Source organism: Melozone crissalis, unplaced genomic scaffold, assembly GCF_028551555.1.
Source record: "Melozone crissalis strain CALT ecotype California unplaced genomic scaffold, PUWL_Pcris_2 ptg000090l_1, whole genome shotgun sequence".
Taxonomy (NCBI): Eukaryota; Metazoa; Chordata; class Aves; order Passeriformes; family Passerellidae; genus Melozone; species Melozone crissalis.
The window spans coordinates 814,768-835,366 of record NW_026535867.1 but is presented as its reverse complement, the minus strand read 5'-3'; the positions used below and the strand labels follow the sequence as shown (position 1 = coordinate 835,366).

The 20,599-nt window shown below is 43.5% G+C and overlaps 1 protein-coding gene across 4 annotated transcripts in view; it reads right to left on the bottom strand.

The window, feature by feature from the left end:
- Nucleotides 1-1,333, bottom strand: part of AGPAT3 (1-acylglycerol-3-phosphate O-acyltransferase 3) — an 87,381-nt gene extending 86,048 nt beyond the window's left edge. For 2 of the 4 annotated variants that reach the window (XM_054291278.1, XM_054291280.1), the window contains exon 1: nucleotides 611-763. The gene's annotated coding sequence lies outside the window, so the exon portion shown is untranslated. Of the gene's footprint in view, nucleotides 1-610; nucleotides 764-1,252 lie in introns of those variants that run through there. The other 2 variants (XM_054291279.1, XM_054291281.1) reach the window with 2 other exon arrangements.
- Between the last annotated feature and the right edge of the window lie 19,266 nt (nucleotides 1,334-20,599).

Sequence of the window (20,599 nt, the reverse complement as noted above, 5' to 3'; positions counted from 1 at the left end):
TGAACAGAATCCAGGCACAACAGCATCCCATTTGGTTGCCTCTCTCAGATCAATAGGGTTTGCTCTTCTCCATTTTGCACTCGCAAGCCGTGCACCCAGGCACAGCCCGGCTCTTCCGAAACGGGCTTCCCTTCTTTCTTTCTTTTTGTTTTCAACCGCTCCCCCACTTTTTGCTCCGTCCATCCATCCATCCATCCATCCATCCATCCATCCATCCATCCATCCATCCCTCGCACTCGGCGGGGATCCCAGCCGCCCTGCTCCCGGCCAGCCTGCGCCTCCCGAGACGGCGTCCATCTCCCCCGGGATGGGCAGGATGCGTTCCAGCCGGGACCATTGTGCCCTTCCCCGCACCGCCCCGGGTGCCGCCCGCCGGCGCACAAAGCGCAGCCCCCGCCGGCGGCACCGGCACCGCCGGACCGAGCCGGGCCGGGCCCGCTCGGCTCCTCCCGAGCCGCCGCAGCGGGGGCGGCGCGCCGGGGCCTTTCCGAAGGGGCTCCCGGCCGAGCCCCGGCGTGCGGCAGCGCCGGGCGGGGATGCTGCCCCAGGCTCCGCCGCCCGCCTCGCTCCCCCTGCATCCCGCTACCCTCGCCGGCGGAGCGGCACCAACCTGCAGTCCCCGCCGCCGCCTCCTCCTCCTCGGGAAGAGCCGGAGCTGCCTCTGCCCGCTTCAGCCTCCAACCCCCGGCGGCGGCGGGCTGGCTGGGCGCCGCTGCCCTCGGGAGGCGGGGAAGGGGCGAGCGGGGCGGGCGGCTGCGGGAGCGTCGCTCATTGAGTGCGGCAGCCCCGGCTGTCGCTGCTGCCGCCGCCGCTCCCCGCAGCCGCTACTTCCTGTGCGGCGATGGTTCAGTTCCTCCCGGGCCGCTGGGGGCAGGAGAGCCGGGGGGCGGAGGAGGAGGAGGAGGAGGCGGCGAGGGGGAAGGTCGGGTCAGATAGCGGGGGCGGCAGCAGCCGCCGCGACCGCCGCTCCTCCCGCCCGGCGCGGCTCCGCCCCGCAGCGCCCGGCCGGGGCTCCGCGCTGCCCGCAACGCGGCGGGACGCGATGCGATGCGGAGGAGCCGCCCCCCGAGCCCGCACCGCGCCCATCGCCCCGCTCTGCCGTGGGGAGAGCACCCAGCCCCGGGGGGAGCACCCAGCCGGGGGAGAGCACCCAGCCCCGGGGAAGATCACCCAGCCCCGGGGAGATCACCCAGCCCCGGGGACGGGAGAGCAGCGGCTCCCCCGAGCCCCACCGCCCGGCCGTGCCGCTCACCGGAGACATGGCTCTGGTCCCGCCGTGTGCGCCCGCCCGGCCGGCCGGCAGCGCATCCCGCGGCACGCACGGAGGGAGGGATGCGGACAGGGAGGGAGGGATGCGGGCACGGAGGAGGGAGGGAGGTGCCAGAGGGCCCGGCCCCGCCGCAGCCGCCCCGCGGGGATGGGAGGGAGCGGGCGGAACCCGGCTGCGGTGGGCGAAGCTCTGGGGCGCGGGGGATGTGTGTGGGGAAAGGCGGGGATGGAGCAATGGGGGATCGTGATGGAAAGTCTCGGTGAGGCAGGGAACGGGCACGGAGCGGTGTCAGTAAATGGCACAGTCCCGGGGCGGATGGAGGGAGGGATGCGGGCTCAGTTGCGGATGCTCCACGCGGTGCAAATCCGTGTCCTGCGTGATGGAATCGCTCCGTGGAAGGAGCGGGATCTCACCTGGGCTATTTGACTGGTGTAAATGTGACACCAGCACTTACGGTGTCTTTTTGTTCCTACACGTAAACATAAAGGAGCAGGTCGGAACACGTCAAAGGCTGTACAGATTGGTTCCGTTTTGCAGAGTAAGTGTTAAAGGATGATGGTTTTGTTTGGACTCATGCTCGTTCTCAGGGTGTGACGGGATTACGTGTAGGATCTGTCCTGGCCAGAGAATTTCAGCATAAATAGGTTTTTATGGGCAATAATGAGTTGAGATAGGGAGGTCTTCCTCTGCTTTCTTGGATGCAGCATGGCAAGTGTCAAAGCTTGGAAGCCAAAACCTTTCCTTAAAAAAAGGGGGGAAAAAGAAAATAAGAAAAGAACAAAAGAGAAGAAAAGAAAAAAGACAGTTGAATCAGAACAACATATTTAAATACCAGTTTCTAGTGTTACCCTTCTGATTCCACTAAATAATTAGGTACAATCTCCAAGATGGTGAGTGCTTGCAGCTCTTAAAGCTTTTTCAGAGGTAATAAACACATGAGATCTTGAAGCAAGATACTTCCAGAATACAAATTTTGAGGAGATTAACATTAGGCAGTAACATGAAAAGAGTGTCATAGTGCTCTCTGAATCTTCACAATAAAGCAAATGTTACCTTCAGCAGCTATGGCAGACCTATATTTTAAAAAAGAGTGAACTTAACTGTGGTTTAGGTTCCAAATGTTCTCCCTCTTTTGCCTGTGATATATGACATTCAGAACATCATAACTCGACCTACTTTAGAAAAGTACACACGAGGAATATCTAAATATTTATGTTCTGTGTTTACCTGAAGTGCCATTAAATCCCTTTATTGCCGTGCCCTTACTGCCATCCCAGAACTCTCCGCTGGTTCCCAGCTGCGGTAGGAGGCAGAGATTTCTGCCCTGGGGTCAGGTGGGTGTTGCTTTTCCTTCCCTCAGTGTCCTGCAGCGCAGCCTCCTCCTGGCAGCTCTGCTCGTTCTCATGTAACGCTGCTCAGCCCACGCTGCCCTGGCCAACCACAGCCCCTTTGGCTGATCTCCTGTGCTGATGTGGCTTTGCAGGAGGCTGCCATGAGTTCCAGCAGCCTCCCTGGCTTCCTGGAGAACATCACAGGTGTATCTCAGTCCTCCCATGGAATGGAGACAATCCCTCTCTGAAGTGCTGAGCCTCCTCTTTGTCTTCATTCTCCACACAGATTTTTTCAGCTCCATTTTTTTCTGCAACTTTTGTGTTAGGAGAAGCATGCTCATAGAGTAGAGCTTCTTTTTTTTTTTTCTCTATGTGCATTTTAGTGTACCTCACAAATCCTTTTCCAGATAAGAAGTAGCTCATTCAGAGAAATGATCTCATAGAAGTAGCTCATGGCAGTTTGAGTGCAGAAAGGGAGCATGATGTAATTCTTCAGTCAGAAAAATACTCAGATTGTATCACCAACACGATGACAATTAAGCTTGCCTGACCTGTTTCTGGTCTACCCAAATTTTAACTACAGCAAGGTAAAAATTCCCAATATTATTACATACTGGCAGTCCTACTTTGCAGTGCTTATTGTGTCCAGTGAGAGTGTTGTGCACATAAAAATCAAGTGATCAAAACTAAAACCTGAAAGGATGATGCATTCACAGGATATTTTAGCATAACACAGAAAAAGAAAAAAAAAAGGAAGTACTTTTAAAGTTTAGAAATAAAAATGGTGAACACAGAAACAGCTTTAACAGCTTTTTAAAAATCCCCAAAGGTAGCACTTACAAAGTTTGCCAAGAATGAGTTGCTCATATTCCTGCTCTGCTGTGTTCTGACATCTCCTGGCAAATGGCATCTTCTCTTTCTCAGCACTTAAGAGAGCTCTCTGAAGTTCTGGCCATTACCTCTGGGGTGAAACTGAGAGCAGCTGTCCTGATATTCATCCATTATCATCTCCAGGATTAAAATAAACTCTTCCACAGAGGAGTTTGCTGTGTGCATGAAGCAAGATTTCAAATAAAGCACTACCAACCTTTTCAATTGAGCAAAATCCCCTTAAGTAGATTTTAACTGCTTTGATGTGTTAAGAGCATGAGTGAAGCAGCTATTTCAGAGAACCCCAACAAGTCTGCAGGGTATTCTGGAAAGAAAGTCTCCTGCACTGATCTTCACCTGTCAGTTTTTCTGAAAGGGTGAATATCATCAGAAGCAAATTTTCTTTCCACCTGTAGAGACTCTCTTAGTACCCATTTCACCTGCTAGAGCCCCTCCCTCCCTCCCCAGATCTCATTCTGGCTTCTCAAAGCATTGGTTAGAAATCACTAGAGAAGGTTTTCATATTACTTTTCAGCCCTGAGCTGTGTCCAAGGCATGTACAACACCCTGGTGCAAAGGCAGCTCCTCATTTCCAGTCAGGTGCAGAGAAACCCCAATTCCTGTCTGGGGTGAGCAGAATCCAGGCAACCATTTGAATATTGGTACAGCTGGTCCTGCACGAGCTGCTGAGGGTTCAGGGAGACTTAAAGCTGACATTAGACTGGGGCTCATCTGTTCTTAAAAATTCAGGGGTGGCCCCCAAGCACAGATGCACAGCTTTGGCCACGTGTGTGAAGCACAACAGCAACAACCCTCATTTTCCAGTGTTGACACATCCTGTCCTAAATTTAAGCTCTAATTAATTGGAGGTCTCAAGAAAAAGCACATGCTGACACAATGCCTTAATGTGCACGTGATACAAAAGATGGAGAAAGCCAGAATTCATCTCGTGAAGTGGTTAATGCTTTAAATCCAACCTAGCTGAATAGCTTACCAAATGTTCAGCATTGCTTTCTGCTCATTGCTGCAAAATCTCATGTTTTGCTGTGTTCCTGGCAGGGTTGTGCTGTTGTTAATCACAAATGAACAGAAACCTGTAGATGAGCACAGCTCTCTACCAGTAACCTGAAAATTCACTGCTGTTAGAGCTGAAATTCTTAATGCATAAAACTTTTTTTTTCCCCCTTTTTGGGAAAGTGTAGTTAGGTTTCATTTGGCCATTTTTTGAGTTACACAAGCATTAAAAAAATCCTCTCACCATAATTACAAAGGCTTCCAGTATGGTAGAAGAAATGACTAGAAATAAAGAAGCTGCAAGCTAAAAATACAGACATAGAGGGCATTTCAGAAGGGACTGCTGATTTGGAGTGCCTGTGCACACTTCAAGGGCCCAGCTTTTCAAAAGCTGTTGAGTTTGTATAAACAGCTCCCTTCCAGATGTCTCTGTTATATATATGCTTGTTTTTTTCTCTCCCTCTGTCCTCTCAGATTTGGTGTTAGCTCAATTGGGAATGAACTCAGAAAGTCTGATAGAGTTGCTTTTGAGACTGGAACACAGGAATTCCTGTTTTAGGAATGCCAGATGATTTTAGCCAGAGGTGACATCCCTAGATTTTCATCTCCATGTGCAGAGTTTAGAAAACTTCAGGCAACTAAGCAGAATTTAAACAGGAAACTGAGGCCCCTCTGTGAGGTGGGAGGTGTGGAAGGCAGCTTAAATTCCTTTTGTGCACTTTAAAGGCCTAAGTGCTTAGCTGCTGTTGTGGTTGGAAATGGACTTGAAATCATATTAAATCCTAGTGTAGTTTAATTTGGATTTTCCTGATGCCCTGTACATTTCTTTGAATGAAATCTTAATGAAAATATATATTGCCAGCAACAGATAAGTACGTGCATGTGCTTTACTTGTCTGCATCTTTTTAAAGGGTGATGAAGTTTAGAAAGTTAAATAAAAATTAATGTAATGTTAAACTGTTTCATTGGGCAGAAAATCAGTATTGTTTCTTTTCCACTGGAAAATTAATTCTACTTCTTTACAGAAGAGTCTTCCAATACAAAAGTCACATGATGCTGGGAAATAGGTCATGCTGCTCAGGGAAGAACAAAACCTTGCCCAATACAAACGCACAATACACATTTTGCTGTAACTACAATCCCTACATTTTCTCTCAAAATTTCATTTGTTGTCTTTGGATGCCCTGAGGTGAATTTTAGTTCTGTTCTTCTCACACAGCACTTGGAGCTGAACCAAGCACTCTTGATTTATACTGAAATTGCATAGTTTGGCCTGTAGTCTAGGGGCTGTGTTTTGTACATCTTTTTAAGGAAAAAAAAGTACTCATTAATGTTAGTGGGAGCTTTTCTGTACAAAGGAAGCAGAATCACAATCCCATACATAATTGAATCTGAGGAAATACTGGAAAAACACTATTTTGGTTTAACCCCTCTTAGCTGTATGTATTCACCCCCTCTCTCAGCAGTTTATTTTCAGCCTCAGGAGCCTGAGCAGGGCTCAGTGTCCCAGCCAGGCCTGTTTCCCACTGATAACACACCAGCCCAGGGAGTGAAAACAGCTGCACTTTGGATGCTGAGGGGGAAATGAATCCAGCACATGCTGGGCTGTGTGGCTGCAGAAGCCTGGGTCTGGAAGGGACCTGGAGATCACTCAGCCCAGCGCTCATTTATCTGGTCCAGGAGCTGCATAACCACTTCAGACCAAATGAAAGAGTCTTGAAATGCACCAATGAAGGTTTTCATTTGCCAACAGAAAGCCTTGGGGTCAGCCTTGAGTGACTCTTTACGTGGTTTCCTTTAATGAACTGGTTTTCTTGCTTGCATGCATACAGGTTTGATCCTGAGTTTTAGTGCCCTGTTCCATCACCCACCTTCTGAGCTGTGCACAGCCCTCAGATCACAGAGTAAAAAAAGAGTTCATCTATAGAAAACATCTATACAGAGAAACAGGATGAGGTAATGAAAACCCCACTAAACACATGTGGAAACAGAGGAAAGTTCACTGGGGATTCTTAATTCTGAACTTCCTGGTGTTTACCCCAGACACAGGAAATTGATTTGACACTGTTTGAGTCTCTAAAGTCATTCTGGAAGCTTAGTCAATTGATTTCCCTTCTCACTGCCAGAATGGTGGACCTGGGCCAGAATGTGAGTGCAAATTAGGTCCCTCAGCTTTGGGAAAGCATCAGGAGGGGTTCTGTGCCAGCCACAGCACCTTGCTCTCTACAGGCACTCCCACCCTGCTGGGTTTTGCTGTGTTTGTGGTGCTGGTCAGCACTGCAGAGCCTCCAGATTTACAGCTGAGTGCTGACAAACCAGCTCACCTATTCCCTGCTCTGCTCCAATAAAAGCCTCCTCACTCAGTACTAAGCTGTCTCCTCTCTTTTGGCCAGAGCTTCTGGCAGGCTGCCCTGTTATGTACAAACATGTAAACCACAAAAAGATAAAAGACTGCATCATGCCAGATCCCTAATTTAGATGAAAACTTGATTGCTTACCTCTGTGAGGAAGAAGTTGCTTTTTTCCCCAGTTTTTGGAAGCATTTGCAGTTCAGTAAGCTGCTGTTACATGGAAGGGGATGTGCTTTCCCATCATGGTTTTGATTTACTTCAAAATGCTTTTCTGGAGTAATCGATCGCTTTGCCAGCCTAAAACTCAATAAACATGGTTTTAAAAGGGCAAAGATTTAGTGGTGCTGCACTCTGCAACATAAATCTCTGCTGATTTATTAATGAATGAATGAGGCCAGAGATGATTGTCCAATATTATCTGCCATCATTGTTTACAATCCCTGATTTATGGGCCTGACTCCTTGTTTTCTCAGGTGTGGTTTGATGATGCTTCTGGAGTCAGACTGGCATTGTGACAAAACACCCAAGAGGAAAACCAGCCCCTATTTCTGCCATCAATTCATGTTGTAGGTACAGGTATAAGCCCCCAAGCTCAGGTGGGAACTAGTTATTACATTTTAAGTGTCCACAAAACAAGGTTGTGGCAACATTTCTCTTAGTCAGGCTTATTTGTATGGCTTTCTCTATGTGTTAATCTCTATGCATGAGTAATTTTCCCCACACAATGAAATGAAAATTGAATGTCACGCTGTCTGTTTGGTCTGTACATCTGTTACTCGTGCTCTGTTTTGTAGAATGGTGTATTTTTCTACATATCTTATTGCAGATTTCAGTGTCATTGTCACATGTCTGAGGCTAAGAGAAGAGAAAGGAGCCAGTGGACATCTCTCCCTTCAAGAGCATGAAAGGCATTTGTAATTCACACAGCCTTAGAAATCCCATGGCTGATGTGTTGCTGCTTCAAAATCTATATTCACAAAATGCAGGTTTGGAGAAATGCCAGTTCCACCATCATGTTGCAGCCTGAACTGCCAGAGCTGGGAATGGCAGGTTTGGTGTCATCAGCAGTGCTTCAGCAATCTACAGCTGGGAAGAAATGTTTGGATGTATTTGTGTCACACAGAAAAGCAGCAATTACTGATAGGGAGTCTGAGGCACATCCAAGTGCATCATCACATGGAGCAGACAGTGTCCTCTCAAATGGAATAAAACTAAAAACAAACCAAAACCCCCACAGCAACCATATTTGAAAGAGCCAGGGATTATTCAAGTGCTTCTAAGAGTAATGCACAGTGATTAAATGCCCAAGTAAAGGAATCTGCTGGAAGGGAAATGGACAATTGGTGCTTCCCAAGTTTCCTATGAAAGATTAGGGCTGTAAAAGCCCGCTGTGATTGTACTTTCTCCCATGTATACACTGAGAATGAAGGGGTCATGATAGCAAACTAAGAGTGGAACTGTTAGTCTGGAGTCTGGATTAGAATATGCCCCTTAATGCAAACATTTTCTGGTCAGAAATAGGATATCTATTAATCCAAGTGCAAGAATTGTGACTGACTTTACAATGAGATTTATGCCTTTGTGAAATCATATATATATAAGTCAAGATTTATATATACTGATGGAAGAAACACTTCCCATTGTAAATGAGAGAATGAATTTGAGGAACTACCAAACATCCTTGTTAAGACAGAAAAAAAAATTACTTTCAGGTACCTTGTTTGGAAAATGTTTTCTCTGGATAAATCTGTTGGTAAAAACATAGCTGACATTTCAGACCTCAAAGCAAGCAAACACAAAGCAACAGAGAGACAATAGATTTTGAGCAGAGCAGTATCGTGGCAAAGAGCTGACTCCTCTAGTAACACCCTGTGAATCACTGTGGGGGAAAGGACAGGCAGGAGAGAACAGCAGGCCAGCTGAAACCATCCCAGGAAATCTCTGTGCAGCACAAACTGAATCAAATCAAAAGCATGAGTGGATCTGTGCAGACCTTCCAGAAGTGCATTAGCACTCCAGAAGGGAAGTGGTGGATTTCACATGGCATTTGATGTCTGCCAGGAGATACCAATGGAGGCACTACAAGAAGCAAAGGAAATTCCTGTTCTGCAAGACACACAGCCTGAGAACAGAGACCTTTGTTGAATAGCCCTATTTACAAGCCAGGATTCATCAAATTATCTCATTATTGAGATAATCATTCTCATTATTGAGAATGGAGAAGATTCTGGTGATGTGGTGGTGTTCACAGGGATCTTAGGATGAGGGAAGAGATGAAAATGTTGATTCTATGTTTCAGAAGGCTGATTTATTATTTTATGATATATATTATATTAAAACTATACTAAGAGAATAGAAGAAAGGATTTCATCAGAAGGCTAGCTAAGAATAGAGAAAAATGATAACAAATGCTGTGACAGTCTGGACAGCTGGACTGTGATTGGCCACTAATTACAAACAACCACATGAGACCAATCACAGATGCACCTGTTGCATTCCACAGCAGCAGATAATCAATGTTTACATTTTGTTCCTGAGGCCTTTCAGCTTCTCAGGAGAAAAAATCCTAAGGAAAGGATTTTTCATAAAAGATGTCTGTGACATAGTGAGAAGCTGCATGGCAAAGATCTCTGTCCCAGACATGGAACCTCACCAGAAACCACTGAGAGGAAACTGAGCTTCTGAAATCAGCACTGGAGACACACAGATGTGCTGCTTCACACATTCTCCAGGATGAGGGACCAAATCAAGCCTCACTAAAGGCACAGAAGCCTTGGATTCATCAGTGCTGTGCTGCACTGGAATATTGGGCAACTGCTGCTGCTTTCTTCTTGTTTTTCTGAAACACAGTCTTGGGCAAGACCCCCTGACAACAATAATAATAACAACAGTAATAAAAGCACTCTGGTGAGTGGCTTTTGGGATGAGACACAGCTTGCAGGTGTTTCTGCAGTCAGCAGATCCTCAGGAGCCGTGCTGCTGACAGGCTCTTGCAGGTTTGTATATCAGGGCAGTTCCCATTGGGAACTGTGGCATTCCCACATCTCAGTGCAAAGTGCAGTGACTCTGGGCACTGCAAGACTCTTACCTGTGCCAAATGTGGGTGCAGGGAGAGCCAGGAGACAGGGATTAACTCCAGACACCTCCTGCCCCACAGCAGTCACCATGCGCCTGGAATGGGTGCTTGGAAGTGAGAATCTGGAGACAGCTGTGAGTGTGCGCACTGTTTATTTTCAAATAAAGTTTGGAGGAGAAGAAAATCTACAATACTGCTGGAATTATACATCTTGTGTCATAGTAGTGTCTTGCAGTGTAGTCATTCATCAAGAGTAACATTCCATTTGTTTGTGGTGCATTTAAGCAATGAATATTGGTACTTGTATTGCAACTTTATCTTCTAACTGTAATTGTGTGAAGCTCAAGTATTTTTGCACCAAATACATTTGTCAGTGATGGGAGGAGGTTGCCATAAATACATTAATTACTAACTGATAGACTGCTACAAAGAGAAGGTGGTTATATCTAAAACAAGCCTAAAAATATAGATGTCTCCAAAAAGCATCTCTAGAATTTGCTGCCTTCAGTGATGCCAAGAGCTGATATTTCCAAACTTGTCTCGCTTGGCTGCATGACCTTTAAAGAGTGAAAGAAGCAGTGTGCTCTGGTTTTGCTGCAGTTGTATTGTCATCTCAACATAATTCCATGTCATCACAACATGAAACAGGTAAAAAAAGTGAAAATATTAAAATCTGGAAAATATTAAAATCTGGAAAATATTTAAATCAGCAGCTGTTCAGTTCTAGAATAAGTGTAGTTGAAAGATTTTCTTACCCAGTAGCTGAAAAAAGTCTTGGAAAATTCTAAAAATATTAAGAAGTTCAATTACTTGAGAAATCAGAATATCTGAAAAATACTTTCTGAAGCTTTTAAGTTAGAGGAAGAGAGTGAGTAATCATTTGTTTGTCTAATAATTTAAATGCAGGCAGGTACCAGAGAAGGTTCTAGGCAAATAAATCACAGATGTGAAATATTGACTTCCCACATATTTTTCAGTTTCATTCTTTATCAAAAATGCTTGGCATGAATTCATATAAAAATTAATTTCTTTTTTTTACTGTCATTATATCACTCAGCACATTAGGAATGCAAAAATTAAGCATTTGGATAAATGTATGTTAGAGCAGGTAATTAATTTAGTGAGTACATACACAGACCTTGTTTACAAGAAAAATGTCTGACAGTCTAAAATTATATATGATTGCAAAGCAACCTGTTTTAATGGCTTTAATGCAATAATAACCAACTTCTCCAAATGAAAATAGCAAAAGGATGAAGGGCCAAAAAAACTAAAAAGCTTAAGATTGAATGTATAAATCAGTGAATATCCAACCACTTAACTGATGATGGAAATTACTATGGATTCAAAATTAGAATTCTTGAGTACTACAATTCCCAATCCGTGAAAAGCTTTTGCCTATAAGAAAGGCTTTTTTTTCCTCACACAGAACTTGAAAAGAGAATATTCCCCACGGCAGAGCTTTTAAAACTCTTGCTGTTGAAATGTAAAGATAGGATACAGACACACACACAGCCCTGAAAATATGCAGGTGCATTTTGTCTGACTCTCAGCTGCCCAGTTACTGTTCAAGAGAGAAAAAATATGTATTTAAGTGACAACAAAACACAAAGGAGAAGCAATTCCTTCTGGTTTGGAACCTGAAACAACAACAACAACAAATCCTTATGTCATAGATCAGCATGCATTAATTGCCTGAGTATGCAGACCAGCTTTCCAGTCACAGGACTAACTGAAAGTATGAGAAAGGAAGAGAGCAGAAATTAATATCTTGACTTTTCTTGCAATCAACAAGATATTGCCTTCTTACAATATATCCCATCCACCACAGCTTACAGAACAAGTACTGATGATTAGAGTGTTTCATAAGACAGTCTGAACATGGGGTTTTGGGAAAAAACGAAAAAAGTTGCCATTTCCAACAGGGAGACAGCTCATTAGAAGGCATGAAATCAGCTCAAATTATGCCAAGAGGGAGAAAGAAGAAGGCAAAAAGATCCCAAGGTAGGCTGTTATAAGTATGGCTTATTTGCCTTGCTTTAAATTTAAGACATATTTAACAAAAGGAATGTTTTCTGTTGCTCCTTGGAGACTTTAAAAATAAATCTACTCTGCTTTCTGTAATTTTTCCTTGGTTTTAATTGCTCAGGACTCCAGGGTTCTGCTGTGGTGGCAGTCTTTAAATCAGTGACTGATGCACAGCAGCATCTCAATGTTTATTTACCTACCTCTGAACTTGGTTGGAGGAAGGTAAACAATCTTTCTAGATTTTGGTGGGTGTTAATTATTTGATTGTAAAGCACAGTGAGGCGTCTGTGCCTGAAAAAATGCCTCCTGTGCCTTTTGAGTGACTTCTGAGTAAATCCTCCCACGCCTCCCTGGTGGGGCAGCCTCACTGGTTAAATGGAAAGGCAATCCTAAAATTCACTCTGATGCCTCAGGTTTAGCTTTTCTATTTTTCAGATTCTGTGCTGCTTTAGTGTGTGGGTCTGGGCTTCATATTAGGGGATGGTGAGCTCTCTGCACAGAGCAGGGAGACAAAACAATTCCTGCTCCAGCTGGGCACCAAGGACAAATGATCCAAATCTCAGCCCCAAGAGCACAAACACCGTGGGCTGGAGAGAGAAAAACAAGCAGGATGGGACTTGATAACCCAAATCTGTAATTGGACAATTAACTCCAATATGCAAATGGAGCAGAACTTATAAAAGTGAAAGATCCCATGACCTGTTGTCCATTTTGTGGTCATTTTGGGTTGTGCTGCCCAAAGTGCATCCATGAAGGCTTTTAAATAAATCCCTGTTTTGTGCTTTATCTCTGTCCAGTCTCTGCTCTGGGTCAGCCTTCCCAAGGCATCAACTCAAGGATGTTCAATGTGCTAAACCCACCCTGCCCTTCATCTCCAGCTGCTGGCAGCTGGATTGGCCACCCAGCAGTGCCCCACAGCCTTGGCCCTGTCTCCAGCCCATACAGACAGCCCTTGTTCATTGGGAAGTGGGATACAGACACTCTAACCATGGATGTCTGCATGGAAGGGTGGGTTTTTAACCTTCATTTACCTTCCTTTAGCTGGTTTTTACTCCAGTTTGTTCCTTGGCATTGACTGTGATTAGGAGGTGCAGCATGGTGGCTTGGGTTTGGGTTTTTAACAGGTTTTCAAAGGTTCAGCAGCAATGTTGGACTATCAAGTGCTGTACCTGTGTCAGGAGTTTCTGGCCATCACCATCAGATCACCCAGAAGAGAGGAGTTTTCCTTAAGTTATGCTTTTATGTTACGCTTTTCCTTAAGTTATGCTTCTAACTTTCCATTAAGTTATGCTTTTTTTTCCCCTTATCTGTCACCAAGATAAGGGAAAAATTCCTGCAATCTTGAATGAAAGGTTTTTTGTCCTCACTGTCTCAAGATCACAAGCATTTATGATCATAACAGATAGACACACTAAACTATTGGCTTTGCAGCATTAAATTTTACAGCTGCTGTTGCAAAATCTGCTGTTCAAAGGAGTCTGAATTTATTAAGTCAAGGGTTTAAGGGCAGCTACTGTCCAGAAAACAAAACCAAAACAAAACAACTAAAACCCAGCAATACAGCCAGAAAATGATTAAGACAGGTCTTAGAAAAGCTTAGTTCAGTGTAATTGCCTTGTCAGAGAGAGGAAGGGAATGTCATGCTCATGTTGCTTCCTCTTCCCCTAAATCAAGAAATGGAATTAAGTGAAACTGATGCAATCAGGGCTCTGATTTGGCTGTGTTTGTGCAGCTGTGTCAGGCAGTGGCAGCTCCAATCTCTGCCTTGCCATGACACAGCACAGGCTGTGCAGGAGGCAGCTCAAGGAGCTCTCCAGGACAACTCTCCACAGAAAATTTTCCCCCTTCTCCCTTTCTTTCTTCTTCATTTTGCCTACATTAAGCACTTTGCATGGTAGTGTTATATCCTATAATATGTCAGAAAATATGCAAAAATATTTACAGCAAATCTACACAGTATATTGCAGTTTTCTTGCCATTTCCCTAAATTCCCCCACTAGTTAAAATCAAGATAAAATCTCCATTAAATGGAAGGGCAGAGGATGCTTTCTAAGCATCAATGCCCTCCCAAATTCAAGTGCAGAGGAATGAATCACAAAGAGAGGAGGGCAGGGAGGTGGCCTTGGCAGCCAAGGGGACAAGGTGGTGTTTTGTGTGGTGGGGTGACCAGAGGCCCACATGCTGGGGAATTCTGCACAGAAGTCATTATTAGGAAAGAAATAAAAACTGATGATACATTTGATCAAAAAGAGGGAGGGTGGAATGGGATAAAACTGTTGATTGGTCAAGGGAAACCTTGAGGCAGTCACAACTCCTTACAAAACAGCAATCTGAGCACCCAAGAGAGGTGATTGGTGTTGCAAAGCTCACTCTGTGAATAAGGAAACCAATTTCCTTCCCAAGACAAACACAGGGACCACAGAAATCCTGCTCTCCCTCTCCTGGGGCTGAGCCTCATGGGGTAACTCTTCCATACAGCCTCCCAGTTTGCACTGGTGCACACCAACAGCAGTCTCGTATGGCATTTACAAAAATTACTTGTGACCAGTTTAGAGGCACTGAATAAAAATAATTTAATAAAAGTTTTAAAATAATTTAATAAAAATAACAAGAATAATTTCATGAAAATAATAAAATTATATCTATTGTAATATATAATATATATAATATATAATATATAATATATAATTTATAATTTATAATTTATATAATATATAATATATATCATTATATACATTATATGTTATAATAATTATAATTATAATAAGTATATAAGATATATATAATAAGTATATAAGATATATATAATTATTATTATAATTACATATAATATATATCTTGTATATTATAAGATGTACTATAATATATATATATAAATTATATTCTATAATATATTATATTTTATATATTACAAATAATTTCTGAATCAGGAGCAGGAGTGCAGACAGCCACAAGCTCTGGAAGCCATGCACACCTAGCAAGTGAAGAATTCAGTTTTGATGCTCCAACTTGGATGCAGACAGAAACCTGTGCAGAGTGGTTTCACTGCAGCTGAAGGAGAACCTGTCCCCAGAGGAAATAAACCTGACTGAATTGTTCAGGAGGGCAACGTGGTACCAGCCAATGGCAAAGAAGAACTACCAAACAGGCACTGGGCTAGCATAAATTCATGTCTGAAGAGAAATTTAATCAAGGCACCAAGGACATGACAGGAAAAATGTCTCATTTTCTGTAAATCAGCTCTTGATGACTGGGGTAATAAATGAGATTTGGGATTTCTTAAGTAGCTCAGCCTGTTTAGCTTAATAAGGAGAGTGATAATTGTATGATAGGCTGTAAATATCTACCTACAAGGGAGCAGAAATCTGATTAGAGAAGGCTCCTCCACCTTCCAAATAAAAAAGTTCAATTGTCTAGATGAAGCTACAAACTCAAACTAAAAATGACATGCAAAGTCTGAAATGTGAGGATAGGTAACTATTATCAAGCTGTGCTAATGCTGAATTCCCATTTCTTGAATCCATCAGGAAGATGTAGCAATGGAATAGTGGATTTCCTACTTCTGATAATCTTAAAAACCACAAAGATATGTTTCTTTGTTGCTTTGTTTGGGTTTTTTTAAGTGGGTATTCCCCCAAAATAAGTGGTTTTAACAAGATTTTTGGGAAGGTGGATTGTGTTGTAGAGATGATTACCCTACACAATCAAAATTCCATGTTATTTATGATCTTCAAATCCCTCTTTTGTGCAAACTCATCTTTTCAAGGTGCTTAGCAGGAGGTATCACAAAGTTAAAGGATTAAATTTTGGTGAGAACTGCTTGTTGAAACATTGGTGGCCCCTTACCATGGCATCCTCATGTTACCCTCACTTTGAAATCACAAATGTATGTGAGAAAAAGACCCAGAGCTATGCAGAGCAGCACCAGTAAAATGACAATGTTCTGGAGAGATTTTTCTCAAGTGCATCTAAACAGAAAGAAACTGAAATGATTCACATGACAAAGGGAAATATCTGCAGCTGAAATTAACTGTCACATCCATCAAATCTTGGATTTAAGCCTGGCACTTTACACGAAGCAAGAACTGCTTCCAGATTTCCACCAGTCACGAATTGACAGTCTGGGCTAAGCAGACCATAATGCGAGTGCTAAGAGAATTCTGATGAAATTGGACAAAGAGTGAAGAGAATTCTAAAAGCTCCACATCTGGTGGTTTAGAAAAAGAGAAGTTTCAGAGGAAGGAATTTAATCCAGTCCAGCACTTTGGACTCCTGTGGACAATGCAGTCCCACACTGAGATGGAGCAATGGCACTGCCCACTCACAGTGGAAACCTCTCTGGGATGTGCCTCAATTATTAAAAAATCAGGACAGAGATCCAATAAAAGATCATTTCTGCTCCTATTCTCCCTCTCTATCCAAGGCAGGATAGAAGAACTTTGCTACAGAGTCTGGAGCCCAAGGGTTTGGCAAATACGAGTGACCATCATTGGGATAATATGAATTATATGTCCACATATAAAAGTAGACTACCAAGACACAGAGAGAATTCCTTGGGTTATTTCCACACCTTACTTTTGCAGCTTTTCAGAACAGCAGCAGAGTTTGGTCACTTCTAACAAACATAAATAACCTTCTTAACATGGTTTAGATCAAAAGCAAACTGCTTTTATTTGGGGTTTTCTAGCGGGGAGAAGGATTTCACAATTCAATTTTAGGGAAACTGATCTGAAATCTCAGGTCAAAGTCACTCTTCATGAAATTCGCTTCCAGACTTGAAGTGTTATTGATTGTGGAGCAAGGTTTAAAACCAAATTAGATGCAGTAATTTGCCCCCAGGAAAATTGTGTACAAAAGATGTTTCTCCAAGCAAATCTCTACAGTAAAAAAAAAAAGGAAGGAAAAAAAAAGATTAAACGAAACAAAACAAATCCCCATTGCTTAATTAAATCTCTTCCTATGTGACAACAACTTTTTCTCTTTAGAGAGAATTATTTTTGACTTTGATTGTGAAGAACACTGATGGAAGAGTTCTTGTGTGAGCCACAGCAAGCAGCAGCTGTGCCAAAAGCATAGCTAGGATTTTGCAGCGTTGCTGAGACAGTAGTGAAACTGCTGTTGTGTCCCTTAGGAAGACAAAAATTATGCACTTTTCACAAACTCGACAAAAATGTGATCACAGTCAGATTTTGAGAAGGAATATTGTATCAGATTGAAACTCATTTTCTACCCTAGTACACTCTGCTGTATTTTGGGATATTTTCTAACATATCTTCTCTCCTCATCTCCCAGAATTGCATCAAACCAGTCAGCTCACAGCATTATACATCAACAGCCAAGGAGAGAAGAGGGAATAAGACACCTCTACCAGCTCCATTTGCAAAGCTCACAGGAATGAAAACCAAGCTCTGTGATGCTTCTAAGCAGCCCTCGACTGCTGAACCCTGGAGCTTTAACTTGTCCTTTAAACAGTGGGGTCACTGCTCATCATCTCTGAGCTCTCTGGAATGTGAGGGGTTGGGGGAAAGTGAAGTCAAACTCCCCTTTTTCTGTCTCAATTAAAAATGCTGAGATTCCCAGGATGAGAGCCTGTTGGGCAACACCTTCATGGTATTTGCTTTTCATTCAGCACAATTAACAGGTGATTTGCAGCAATCCCTGCTGATGGGGGCAAGTTCCTCCCTGCTCACTGCCCCAAATCTTGCCCCAAGCACCATCCCTGTCTCTGGGATGTCTCTAGAGCATTCTGCTGTTAGGGTATATGTGGGAGTATTAGTCATTGCTTTTTTTGGGTTTGGATTGAAGGCATATGAGACAGTAATTTCAGACTCAGGTGTTTATTATTTCTTATCAGTAAAACAGTCTCACTACTGTGAGTTTGGCAGCTTTTCATTAGAAGGCACAAAATGGCCAACAATCTCTTGGTACAAGGGCTTTTAAGACTAAACTATCCAAGGAAGAACTGACACCTGGATTATTTTCCCTTTTACCCCAATAACTGATCCCACAGAGCTGCAATGGGGACTTTTCTGCCCAATCGCAAAATGCCACCGAAACCCACGGAGAAGAAGGAAGAAGAAGCATGAAGAAGAAACCCAGGACGACACCCTGTGCCCTCCATCTTGCTTCCATCCACAGAATACCAAAAAACTCAAAACCTCAATTTCTCACAAGTGATACACCTACACTGCTCTCTATAATCTGTTTCACACTTTAGTGGATTGCAGTCTATCTTGAAGTCTGGGAAACTTTCTCCATGGATGAGGGTCAGAGTCAGTGCTGTCCTGGGGGTCAGGGCACCCCAGAGCAGACAGAGAAATATTCCCAGTGCTCTGGGTTTCCACAGGTATGAGCCATTCTTTCTCAGGGATTTGGGAACCTCTGCCCCAGCTGGCAGAAAATCCCACTGGAAGGAGCTCTGGTGGGAAAGGGATTGGCTGGAGAGGGTTCCCACTGTGGGCAAGGCACAGAGACCTGTTTGGGGGTGGCCTTGGTGGGAGATCCTGCATTTGGGAGCTGATGGATAAAGAGAGGGCAGCCCATGAACCCACGAGGAGCAGCTGCAGCATCACAGAGCAGTTGGGTGGGAAGGGACCTTTAAAGGTCTACCTGAACCCCCAGGAGGGAGGACACAGAGGAATGGGGGCTGATGTGGGATGAGATTGCTGTGGAATGTTAAAAAGGATGGGGAAATGCACGTGGCTGGTGGCCAGAAGCAGCTCAAGCCTTTGGATTCATCCCTGCTCCTCTGGGCTGTGCCCTCAGCAGGGACAATGCAGCACACCCAAGCAGAAGGCAATTAAACTTCCTTCTGTACAGAAGCAGGGACTCCCTTTTTAGCTTTAGAAAGCTGCTCTCCAGGGCCTCAATTGAACTTCAGTCTACAATTGAGCAGCACTATGGGGGCTCTGCTCTCGACTGGAGTACCTGGGAATTACTGCCATGTAAATAATAATTTCATAATATTCATGTCAGCCTGTTGTTGGGTTGCAGAGTCACACATTAGAGTTTAACATGCCTGGCATGAGGTTATGGCTCACTCATAGTCTTGGCAGAGGGAGGAATTGGGAGGGTTAAATAGCAATGAAGGGGTTACTCTGACATTTCTGCTGAGCGTAATATGGGTTTCACTGCCTACAACTCAGTAGATCCATATGGAGGATTCTGCTTTAAAACTGGCTTTTATTCAAGGCTCTTCAGAGAATTTCCCTGCTTTGCTTTTCAAATGCAGTCGGAAGAGCAAAGGAAAATTATATCTGAACAATTTCACTGTTGAGGGATTTTTTTTCTTTAGTTTTGCTATAGCTGCATATTATTTCCCTCCTTTGCAAAGCAGCTTTAAAATACAAAAGCTAAAAAGGGCAGGGACCATTTATTTTTATTTAGTATTACTATTTACTGCAGAGACCTTATAATTTGGGTAAGTTTTCCAGGTACAACCATAGCCTTTACAGAAGTTAATAATAATTCTCCACTGCCTCTGTGGGACTGAGTGAAGGGAAAGCAATCCAATGGTGGGATATTGTGGGCGTCTCCTCTTTTCCAGAGATACTACTCAATCCAAACCAAAACAAATCTTGTCTTGACTTTTGGTTTTATGCCTGAAGGTCACAAGTCTCAGTTTTGTTTAGGCTGCAGATGGACCTGCTTCTATAAACATTGGACTCTTCCCACAAGTGCATCTGGTGTCTTATCTCTGATGCCCAGGAAATGAGCCTCCCCCCTCCTGTCACACTGCTGTGTTGACAAGGAGGTTTTGTGATACATTGAGAGTAAAAACCATGCAGGACTTTGTTAATCCAAAAGGAAGATCTTGTACTGGGACTAGAAATAGAAAACTCCAACAGGGCGTAGTTCATCCTCGTGCCAAGGATACTGAAGGACTGCTGGAATCAGAGGACTCCAGAGGGCACCAAAGTTATCAAACTGCATAATGATGGATGTCAGGATGATATATGTTGGCCTTTTGCTCACCTGTGATGGTGACTTTATGGTGGCAGATATTTCCAAATGTGAGTAACAAACTAGAAACCCATCCTGAACTGCAAGGACTGCAGGTGTAATTAGTAAGATTATATTTCTACACTTTGCCTGTTTTGCATTGAAATAATTTTGCATTGATTTCTCTGACTGGTTAACTGGTTTTTTTTTCCTTTTTCTAATGAGTTAATTCACCTAGTTTAGCAAAATACACATGCACATTCCAATTTCTGCTTATTTACAGCCCTGATGGCATAACTCCATAAATGTCCAGCTTAATTTTGTGGTGAGTTATATGTGTTGAAGGCCACCACAAGAATTTCATTAGCCTCAACTCTAAAGCAGTGACAGTAATTGCTGTGAGGCTATAAAGATTGAGCAGGATGTCATAAAAACACAACAGTGCCAATAAGAAATGTAAATATTTTTGATACCTGGAGACAAGTTAATCTGTGCAGGCAATGTATCATGCTCTGTATATTTGTAAAATGTCTCTCTGTGCATCCTGTTGGCAGCAAGAAACTTTAAACTGCAGAAAACTTGACTCTAACTCTCAGCAGGTCACTCATCTCCAAAACTGCAGCGTTAATTTGTGCTGCTAATAGTGAATCATTGAAGAAAACAACTGCTAACAGTGGAAATGTTTGAGTGGCGGCTGGGTGACAACCCACAGTGACAC